The following is an 11,208-nucleotide window of genomic DNA, read 5'->3' on the forward strand; positions in this document are numbered from 1 at the left end:
CGGAGAACAGAGTGGGGAAATCACAATTCAAGAGCCTGCTTGAAGAACAGGATGATGAAATTAAAGTCAGGAGCCCGCCTGAAGAACAGGGTGATGAAATTGCAAGTCAAGAGCCCGCCTAAAGAATAGGGTGATGAAGTAGAAAGTCAGGAGCTCGCCAGAAGAACAGGGTGAAAAAAATTAAAAGTCAAGCAACAAGGTGAAGGGATTGAAAGTCAAGCAACAAGGTGAAACAACTGAAAGGTAATAAAGTGAGGAAATTACAAGTCGGGAGCCCGCCCATAAAATAGGGTTGTGAAGTTGAAAATCAAAAGATCAAAATAGCAAGTCAGGAGCCCTCCTGGAGAATAAGGCGATGAAATACAAAGTCAAGAAACAAGGTGAAGAAGTACCACCGACAGAACATGGTTGATTTGTGAGTTCATTTCCGAAATCAAATTTTGTATAGAGAAAGAATCTATTCTCAAGTCCAACCCCAAAGAAAATTAGATCTTTTGTCAATTTTGAAAGCATCAGAAACTCAAGTCAAGGGTCCAAAAGAAGATGCATATATAGGATTTTTGTAATTTCATTTATGTTTTAACTTGTAATTTTCATTTTGATATAATGACAAAGCCGCAGACCGAAACCTCGACAGGGCCTCACTCGATTCTCCAACTCGGTATAGTCCCTCTCCTTCTTACCCCTTGAGATACTTGTGATGTGATTTCCTCATAACTTCAGTAGGTAGAATGTCCAGAGTCAACTCAGTTGTCCTTCTTTCTTTTGTTTCTTTCCTTGAATAATAGTCAGGTCAAAATTTGATCTCGTTGTCTACTTTTTTATTTGAAAAACCTTTGTGTTTACACTTAAAAAGGGGCATGATGTAGACACCTAATTTTGTCCCTCCCAAAAATATAACTTATCCATTTTTAATTCACGTTATCATACACTTTCACCCATGTGATTATATCCCACAAAAATACAAAAAAAAAAAAATAATAACAAAATTTTAATAAATCCCTAAAAAATTTAATCCCTATTATTCCCTTATCCTAAAAAGCTTTATCTCAACCAACTCACACCCCTACCACCACATCACCACCCCCTACCCCTACCCTACCTCACCCCTACCCCCACCTTTATATCTTTCCCTTTATTTTCCCATAACAAAACAAATAAAAGGGGGGACCCACTAAAATTTGGGATTAGAGAACATCATCCATCATCTTCTCTCTTTTTTCATACGATAATAGGAGATACAGACACCACTTCATTATTTTTTTTCAAAAGACAGAAATCACTCACAGATTCTCATTCACAATTTACTGAAATTCCCTTCATACACACACCCTTCACCATATATTCTCACACACACACATAAATTGATATAGAAACCCTAAAGTAATGAAGATAAAAAATAAGAAAATATAAGAAGGGTGAAAGAGGAGAGAGCAAACGAGCGAAAAAAAGGGGAACCGAAGATCGGGAGAGAGAATATCGATAGTGGGATGGTTGTTCTGGTGAGTTTTCAGAAAAACATCACTATTGCCTAAGACTTGATCCTCTCTGTTTTGCCGACCCATTTGAGCTCGCTGGAGCTACGACGAGAAGAAAATGGCAACCCCCAACCATCAAACCCTCCGAACCGCAACCAACACCTGAAATGGGTCCGTTCTCTGTCGACCCTTCCAAAGAACTACCAAAAAATACTAAAAGGAATCATAGCGTAAGGAACGGATACGAGTCCCCTCCACTTTTTTGTGATTTTTTATTCAAGTTGTGGGTTAGGTGCTGAACCACCACACCAATCCTTGTGATTGATATATTTGGTGTATTATATCTCAAGAAAAGTTAAATGCGTTGATTATATTACTAACTAAAAGAGAAATATTAGAAGAAAATGAGTATATAATTTTTAAAAGACTTTGTTAGAAAAAAAAGGAGTAACTTTTTTCTTAAAAACTTAAGGTCTCAATATGATTTTCGCCTTAGACCACTAAAGTACTTGAGCCGCCACTCGTCCTTGATCAATTATTAACATAGTTTCCGAACACAAAATATTTAATCAAGAATTAAACAATATTTACTGCTCTTGCACAAATTTTAATCTTCTACATGCTATTGATGATGCACTGAATTTTTGGAGAAAAATATTCAACAGTGATAAAATTTTGCTTCCCTCAATAACGTAACCTGAGTATATATTGGACCGAGTAATGTTGTCGAAACAAGAATTATAAAAGTTCTGGAATTCTTAGATGAGATAACTTGTTATGTGACTTATAGGTCGATTATGCGTTTAAGTCACGAAATTAATCATATTAGAATATGCTGCAATATGCCTAAATCACATCCCTCGAGGGTGGCCCTTCTTCACATCTTACATGAACGCTGTATACTTTTGTATACCTGATTGATTGTTTTGCTCACATGAAGCTATTCATTATTGGGTCCTTTTTGTTCCCTATCCACATCTTATGCACAATTAACGTGTCCCCCACTACAAATTAAATCAAATCGGACTAACTTATCCACTTTATGGTTATATCCTCAAAATATGAACCACATGGAGGAAGCCTAGATACTTGATGAAATAGTTGAACGCATAAATTAATTTTGACGATATATTAATTATAAATAAGAAATTATATTTTAACTTTATTCACGGATAGATTAAAAATTTATGTTGTAATTAACTTAATCTATAATAGTATTTAGAGCTGAATTTATTATACATTTTAAAGTTATAGTTAAGACATTCTTTTTGTTACGACAATTTTAATAGTCTTACAATATACTTAGCATAAAATACCAAATTGCAGATGGAACCCCTACTTGAATATTGCATTCATGCAAATTAATTCTAACATCATGTTTATATAAGAAAATAAAATATTTTACTCAACAGTATAATAATTGGTACTTCAAATAGTGGTCTATCTTCTTGATATGGAGCAATTGAATTTCAAATATTGGCTTCAATTTTTTCCACTGTGTGCCTAATAGGAAAGGTGAAAGGAATCTCACGAATAACTTTGCTTTTGTTGGGAATATAATTAAGGAATCAAACAAATGTGTACTTTCAGAAACTTTAAGCTTTTAGATGTGATGATGATCACACAGTTTAATATGAATATTAGAGCATGTAAAGATTTCAAATTTTAGTTTGATTTTACGTTTGAGAATCGTGTATGTGAAGGTGTGGGCATTGATCGGGGATATAATAAATCTAGCTTACATGTGAAGATGCGAGTTAAGAAATTGAATAGAAAATGGAGGAGTGGTTTCCTTATATGATTGTGAGCAATCTTTTTCGTATATTGAGTTATTTATAGCCTTACATAAAATTATTGAGGAACCTTAGAGTAATGATAAAATTATTTATATGACTTATAGGCAAATTGTTCGTTCGATTTATGAAATTAACCATTAACATTTGCATCAAAATAAGTTGCATGCATGCCTAAACTACACGTGTCCTTCATAATTCACACATTTTTTGCCTAAATTTCACTAGAAGATGTCTAAGGAAAGTGGAAAGTTGATAGAAGTGGAGGGGGGCTCTTGTTTACTTTACTGAATAAGTAGTATATATTCCTAAAATTGTCATTACTCAAATTCAGGATCGTGATGTCACCTATTCCATCCTCCATGATAGGTAAGTCAAATACCGAATTCCAAGAACAGTATCTCAAACTCATAGAAGGTGAAGAAAAGAAGAACATAACCAATTCCGAATAATCTCATAAGTAGATTAATAGGCTGGTAGATTCAAAATATAGATAATCTCAGGTCTGAAAGTCACTAGTACAAGCCACTAAATACAGAACCAAAAGAAAGTTTGAATCTTTCAAAATGCATAAAATGCATAAGGACAAGGTTGAAGGAGATTTCTGTAGTCTCTAAAGCCAGTAGCAGCTACCTCAAATCTCCAATGATTCTAGCAATAAGGAATCACAGGGATCAATATCCGGAGGTCTTCGGATCTGTACCTGTACGTAGGGTGCAGAAAAAGAAATAATGAGTATGGAACCATGTGTACTCAGCAAGCATCATTGACCGACCCTAATTCAAAGTGGTAACGAGTGACACCACATAATTCTTCTAAAAACAAACATACAACCTGCACTTAGAAAAATCACCTTAATCTAACTGAATAGTCAAGTTTAATAGTCATAAGGATTTCATAACAGAATCCAAAAATTTCTCAATCCAGTAAAATAAATAACACATATACATTAAGTACAAGGTCAACAAATACACTTTAACCAATCTGAACCAAATGAATCAATGCAATGTAAAGGCATATACTATGCAGGCGTGCACTCTGATCCCAATAAATATATTGTACAGACGTGCACTCCGATCCCATTATGTATATTGTGCAGGTGTGCACTCCAATCTCAATAAATATATTTGTGCAGACGTGCACTTTGATTCCAATAAATATACTGTGCAGGCGTACACCCCGATCCCAATATATATATATGTATATATATATATATAAAATATTGTGTATGCGTACACTCCGATACCATATGAAATGCAATGCATGATGTGCAGGCGTGCAACTCCGACGCCAAATCATCAATAAAATCAAGCAAAGCACTTCGTATCTTAAACCAGATCAGACATCAATTTCAAAGTCAACTCAACTTATCAAGTGAAAGTATCATCATTAGCTATCTTTTTCAATAATTTATGTACCATAACCAATCAATGCATCGGGCTAATAAATAGGAAAAACTAGTTTAGACATATAATTAACTTATTTTATTCCCTCAAAATAATACTGATACCACCGCATAGATGCTCGTCACAAACATCTATATGCCCCCTTCAGTTCTCATTACTCTCGTTATACATAACTAACAAATATTCAAATAAGCACGTTGAAAAAGAGTCTAAGAAAAAGTCCGAACTTACCTTAAAGGAAGATACGTGAAGTTAACACGAGTCGAAAGGATCAAATGGAAGATTTACCCTTTTTATTCGCCTCTGAATGAGCCCAATCTAATCAAATACAACATTCTCAACTTAATAAATTCTTACTCTAGAAAGATCATAAACCTAAAACTCATTTTTTCTCTAATTTTCAGAGTCTAAGACGATGCACTAAACAGTAAATAATAGTGTCATTCAATTCATCAACACTATAATGCCCATAAGGCAGTCCGCCCCACCCTTTACAAACTTTCTAATCATTGACTTTTATACAATTGATTTCCAAAAAATCATTAAACATTATACTACTAACTCTTAGTTCCCAATAAATCATTATAATAATTATTGACTTTTTTCATTAACTTAGTAACCCAACTTTAACTGAATAAGAAAGAGCCAAAATTCCTAAACTACTAATGTTTCGTAAGAAAAGCATGAAATCAATTTTTTTTTGTGTAATTATTTTATTTTCTTAACATCATTCTCAAAGTTGTATAATTACAATCACAAATGTGAACAATTCTAGCTACTAACTTGAAGCAGTGACGATCTTCCTTTGAGAACAACGATGTGATTAAGAGAAGGAAAATAATAATCGCTCTCATGTGCCCCTCTCTTATTTAACCTTCTGATGCTATAGTTATTCTTATAATTAAATATCTTTCCCACTTAAGTTTATTATATACATAGGTCTCAAGAGTTATGAAAATATCAATTTCGCCTATAACTATAAAATAATGACTAAAAATTATGAGGTGGGTTAAAACAGGATAAATTTGTAAAATAAATTAGCTGGGTCATTACATCATCCACCACTAAAACAAATGTTCGTCCTCGAACATAAAGAGAAAGAAGGTACCTAAACTATCAAAGAGATTAGGATATCTACAACGTATATCAGAATCAACCTCCCAAGTAGATTTAACAACAGGACGATGCCTCTACTGCACCTTCACAGAGGCTATCTCCTTGGATCTTAACTTTCTAACCTGCCTATCCAAGATAGCTATAGGCTGCTCCTCAAATGCCAAATTCTGATCCAGACTCACTGAGTCCCACCGAATCACATTTAAATCATCTAGATGGTACCTTTTCATCATAGAAACATAAAAAACTGAATGTACATCTGAAAGACCCGGTGGTAAAGCCAGCTCATAAGCAACTGGACCAACACACTGAAGAATCTCAAAAGAGACAATAAACCTCGGACTAAGCTTTCCTTTCTTCACAAATCTCATCACACCCTTCATGGGTGATACCTTCAACAAAACCCGCTCACCCTGCATAAACTCCAAGTCACAGACCCTTCTAATAGCATAGCTCTTCTGTCTACTCTTAGCCACCAAGAGCTGTTCCTGGATCAATCTTACTCGATCTATGGAATCTCTCAACAAATCTGTACCCTAAGGTCTAACCTCAAAAGAATCAAACCATCTAACTGGGGACCTACACTTCCTACCATACAAAGCCTCGAATGGAGCCATCTGAATACTAGAGTGGTAGTTATTATTATAAGAAAACTCCACTAAGGGAAAAAACTGATCCCAATAACCCCCAAAATCCATCACAAAAGCCCTATGCATGTCCTCCAACACCTAAATAGTCCGCTCTGACTAGCCATCTATTTGGGGATGGAATGTTGTACTCATATCTAACTGAGTACCCAACTCTCTCTGCAAAGTATGCCAAAAGTTTGAAGTAAACTGAGTACCTCTATCTGAAATGATGGAAATAGGCACGCCATGCAATCAAACTATCTCACAAATGTAAATCTTAGCTAATTTCTCTACATTATAACTCATTTTCATAGGCACAAAATGGGCTGATTTGGTCAATCTGTCCATAATCAGCCAAACAGAATCAAACTTTCCCAAGGTCTGGGGCAACCCAACTACAAAATCCACAGTGATACACCCCCATTTTCACTCAAGAATGGGCAACCTCTGAAGCAAACCACATGGTCTCTTGTGTTCATATTTCACCTGCTGGTAATTAAAATACTTAGCCACAAACTCTGAAACATCTTTCTTTATCCCACACCACCATTAATGTTGTTTAAGGTCATGATACATTTTCACCACACCTAGATGAATGGAATAGTGCGAACAATGGGCCTCCTCCATAATAGATCTAGTCAAATCATCCACTCTAGGAACATAAATCTGCCCCTTAATACTAAAACACCCTCTTGGTCCAAAATCACCTCCTATGCCTCACCTTACATCACCTTATCTTTAATACTCCCTCCGTTTCAAAAAGAATGACCTACTTTCCTTTTTAGTCCGTTTCAAAAAGAATGACCCCTTTTCTTTTTTGGCAATAATTTAATTTCAACTTTCCATATGGCATGTTTAGGACCACAAGATTAAAGGAAATTTTGGTATATTTGACACAACTTTAATTTAAGGTCACAAGATTCAAAAGTCTTCTTTATTTTCTTAAACTTTGTGCCAAGTCAAAGTAGGTCATTATTTTTGAAACGGAGGGAGTAATACACAACCTTTTATCCTTAAACTAACGATCTCAAATCTGCTCTATCAACAAAGATCTCCCCTCTACATATGCCATAACTCTACTTGACTCAGAAATATCAAGACGCACAAAACTGTTAGCCAACCGTTGAACCTACCTGACTAATAATCGCTCCTCCATACTCAACAATGCAAGACTACCCATACTAACTGTCTTCCTACTCAAGAAATCCGCCACTATATCATCCTTGACCAGATGATACAAAATAGTCATATTGTAATCTTTCAACAACTCTATCCATCTATACTGCCTCAAATTCAACTCATTTTGCTTGAAGATATACTGAAGGCTGCGATGGTCAGTGTACACCTCACAATGAAATCCATACAAATAGTGCCACCACAATTTCAATACAAACACAACCGCTAGTAACTCTAAATCTTGAGTAGGATAATTCTTCTCATGTGGCTTCAACTACCTCGAAGCATACATTATTACCTTATTTTTCTGCATTAACACACCACCCAAACCAATGCCAAAAGCATCACAAAACACAGTGAAGCCCTCACCTTCAGTAGATAGGATTAAGATAGGAGTTGAAGTCAATAAAGTCTTGAGCTTTTAAAAGTTCTACTCACACTTATCTGACCACTGAAAAGCCATATTTTTCTGAGTCAGTCGAGTCTAAAGGCTGCAATAGAAGAGAAACCCTACAAAAATTGCCTATAATAGCCTACCAACCCAATAAAACTCTGAATATCTAAAGGTGGAGTAGGTAGTGACAAATTCCTAACTTTCTCAACCTTGGCTGGATCGACCATAATACCATCTTTGGACACCACATATCCTAAGAATGCCACAAAACTAAGCCAAAATTCACACTTTGAAAACTTGGCATATAACTTCTTATCCCTCAATCTCTAGAGTCTAATCCTCAAATGTTTTGCATGATCTGCCTCGCTCTTAGAATACACCAAAATGTCATCGATGAACACAATCACAAAAGAATTAAGATAAGGTTGAAACAACTTGTTCATCAACTCCGTAAATATTGTTGGGGCATTAGTTAACCCAAAGGACATAACTAAGAACTCATAGAGGCCTTATTTAGTTCAAAAAGCAGTCTTAGGAATGTCTGAAGCTCGAATCTTCAATTGATGATACTGCGATCTTAAGTCAATCTTTGAAAACACAAAAGCACCCTGAAACTGATCAAATACGTCATCAATACACGGAAGAGGATACATATTCTTGATTGTCACTTTGTTCAACTATCGATAATCAATGCACATTCTCATAGATCCATCTTTCTTCTTCACAAATAACACTGGAGTACCCCAAAGTGGTACACTTGGTCAAATAAACCCCTTGCTTAACCAGTCCTAAAACTGATCTTTCAATTTTTTAGCTCAGTTGGCGCCATCTTATAAGGAGGAATAGAAATGGGCTTAGTGACCGGCTCTAAATCAATATCAAAATCAATATCTCTATTAGGAGGAATACCTGGAAGATTAGTAGGAAATACATCTATGAGCTCTCTAACTACCTCCATTGACTCTAAAAAAAGATGCCTCGGTGTCAGTATCACGAACATAAGCCAAATATGATAGACAACCCTTCTCAACTAACCTCTAAGCCTAAATGAATAAAATCACCTTCTTAGGATATGAAATCCAAACACCGCTCCACTCTAATCTGGGGCGATTAGGCATGGATAAAGCAACTGTCTTGGCATGACAGTCCAAGATAGCATAATAAGAAGAAAGCTAATTCATGCCTAAAATTACATCAAAGTTAACCATCTCTAGGATAATCAAATATACCCAGGTATCATGCCCCAAAATAGAAAGAATACAGGATCGGTATACCCAATCCACCACTAAAGTATCACCTACTATGGTAGAAACACAAATAGGCACAATCATAGACTCACAACCATATCAAATTTAGAAGCAAAGTATTCAGACACATAGGAAAAAGTAGAACTAGGATCAAATAATACCGAAGTAGGTCGATGACAAACAGAGATGATACCTATAATGACTACATCATAAGACTCTACCTCTGGCTTTCCTGGAAAACAATAACAGTAAGCTCTATTATCTATCAGTTGAGTCACTCTTCTACTATCTCTCCTACCAGCTGGTGGTGCACCTCTACCTCCTTGAAATCTCTGTCTACCCCTAACTGGAGGTATTGTTACTCTAATAGGGGCCTGATAACTCTGTTGTAGACACCTCTGCTATATGCTGGATAATCTCTATGAAGATGATCCTGACTACAGAACTCATAACAACACTTAGGAGCCACCAGTTGTTGATAAGGACCTGAATATTGGTATGGCCACCACACCCTGAAAACTGCTGAGATGAACCCTGTGAAGCCTGTCCCAAACAATAAGAAATCCAACCATAATATCTACCCTCTGTTGTTTGCGTCGCTACCTGAACTGACCTACCATGATGAGGGTGAAAATCTCTCCTTAAAGAACCCCTACCTCCCAATGAAGTACCACTAAACTGACCTGAAGTGCGGGACCTCTTATCCCTCAAATAACCATATGCCTCATGATGCATCAACTCAAACTCCTTTGTCAATTTAACCACCCTCTAAAGAGAAGCCCCAGATTGGGTAGAAAATATGATCTCTCTGATTCTAAGCTTCAAACCCCTCAAAAACCTCTGATCATCGCGATCTCATCTGGCAAGATAACTATAGCATAACGGGCTAAGGCATAAAATAGTCTCTCGTACTCAGCTATATAAATGCCCTCTTGTGTTAAATTGTCAAACTGATGCCTATACTCCTTCTTCAAGCTACGAGGAATGAATCTATCAAGGAAGGTCTGTGTAAACATAGCCCAAGTTACCGGTGTAGAACCTACTGGCCTGGTGTCAATATAAGAGCGCCACCTCTGGTTGGCAGGACCACGCATCTATAAGGCAGTGTAAGTAACCCCATGGAAGCTAACCAATCCCACACTCTGAAATCTCTCATGGAAACTAACTGAAAATTCATAGGCATCCTCATGCAGATCACCCTAAAACTGTAGTGGGTCCATCTTCCTAAACGTCTTAAACCTCTACTGCTCCTCATCAGACATAACTACTATAACTTCACTGGTAGCTCCAACCCCTGGTAACAGCATACGATTATACCTTGGTGTTGGAACAACCACTAGCCTTGATAGATCAAAATAGGCTGTTAATCTGGGATCTGCATCCCCACCCTAACATATGAACCCTCCAGAGTACTAAGTGATCCGCCTTCCTAAATTATAGTCTCCAAAATACCCAATATTTTATCCAAGGTATTTTGAAGATGCGATGCAATAACAAACCCTGGTGGTTCCTGACTTGGGAATACATCATTAGCTGTAACCTGAACACCATCATCACCTACCTCAAACTCAACTACGAGAGACTCTGCCCTACTATGAATCTGAGTATCTCCTCGAGCTTTCTCCCTACCATGACCTCTGCCCTTACCACGTCTCCTACCCCATCCAGGTATCCCCCTACGAGCAATCAACTCGAGGTATGGTGGGGGCTCCTGACCATGATCTCGAGGTGCATGAATCCTCATCACATGTGAGAGAATAAGATAAGAATTTTAGTATTTAGAGTAAAAGGATCAATATTGCACGATAAGAGAGAGGATAAAATGAATATTTCCTAAAGTTCTATAGCCTCTCGAAGATAATTAACAAATGTCACTGCACCGATCCATAAGACTCTACTAGACTCGGTTGTATTTGTGAGACCAATGAACCTAGGGTTCTGATGCCCTCTGGCATGACCTAAATTGGGA

Source organism: Capsicum annuum, chromosome 10, assembly GCF_002878395.1.
Source record: "Capsicum annuum cultivar UCD-10X-F1 chromosome 10, UCD10Xv1.1, whole genome shotgun sequence".
NCBI lineage: Eukaryota > Viridiplantae > Streptophyta > Magnoliopsida > Solanales > Solanaceae > Capsicum > Capsicum annuum.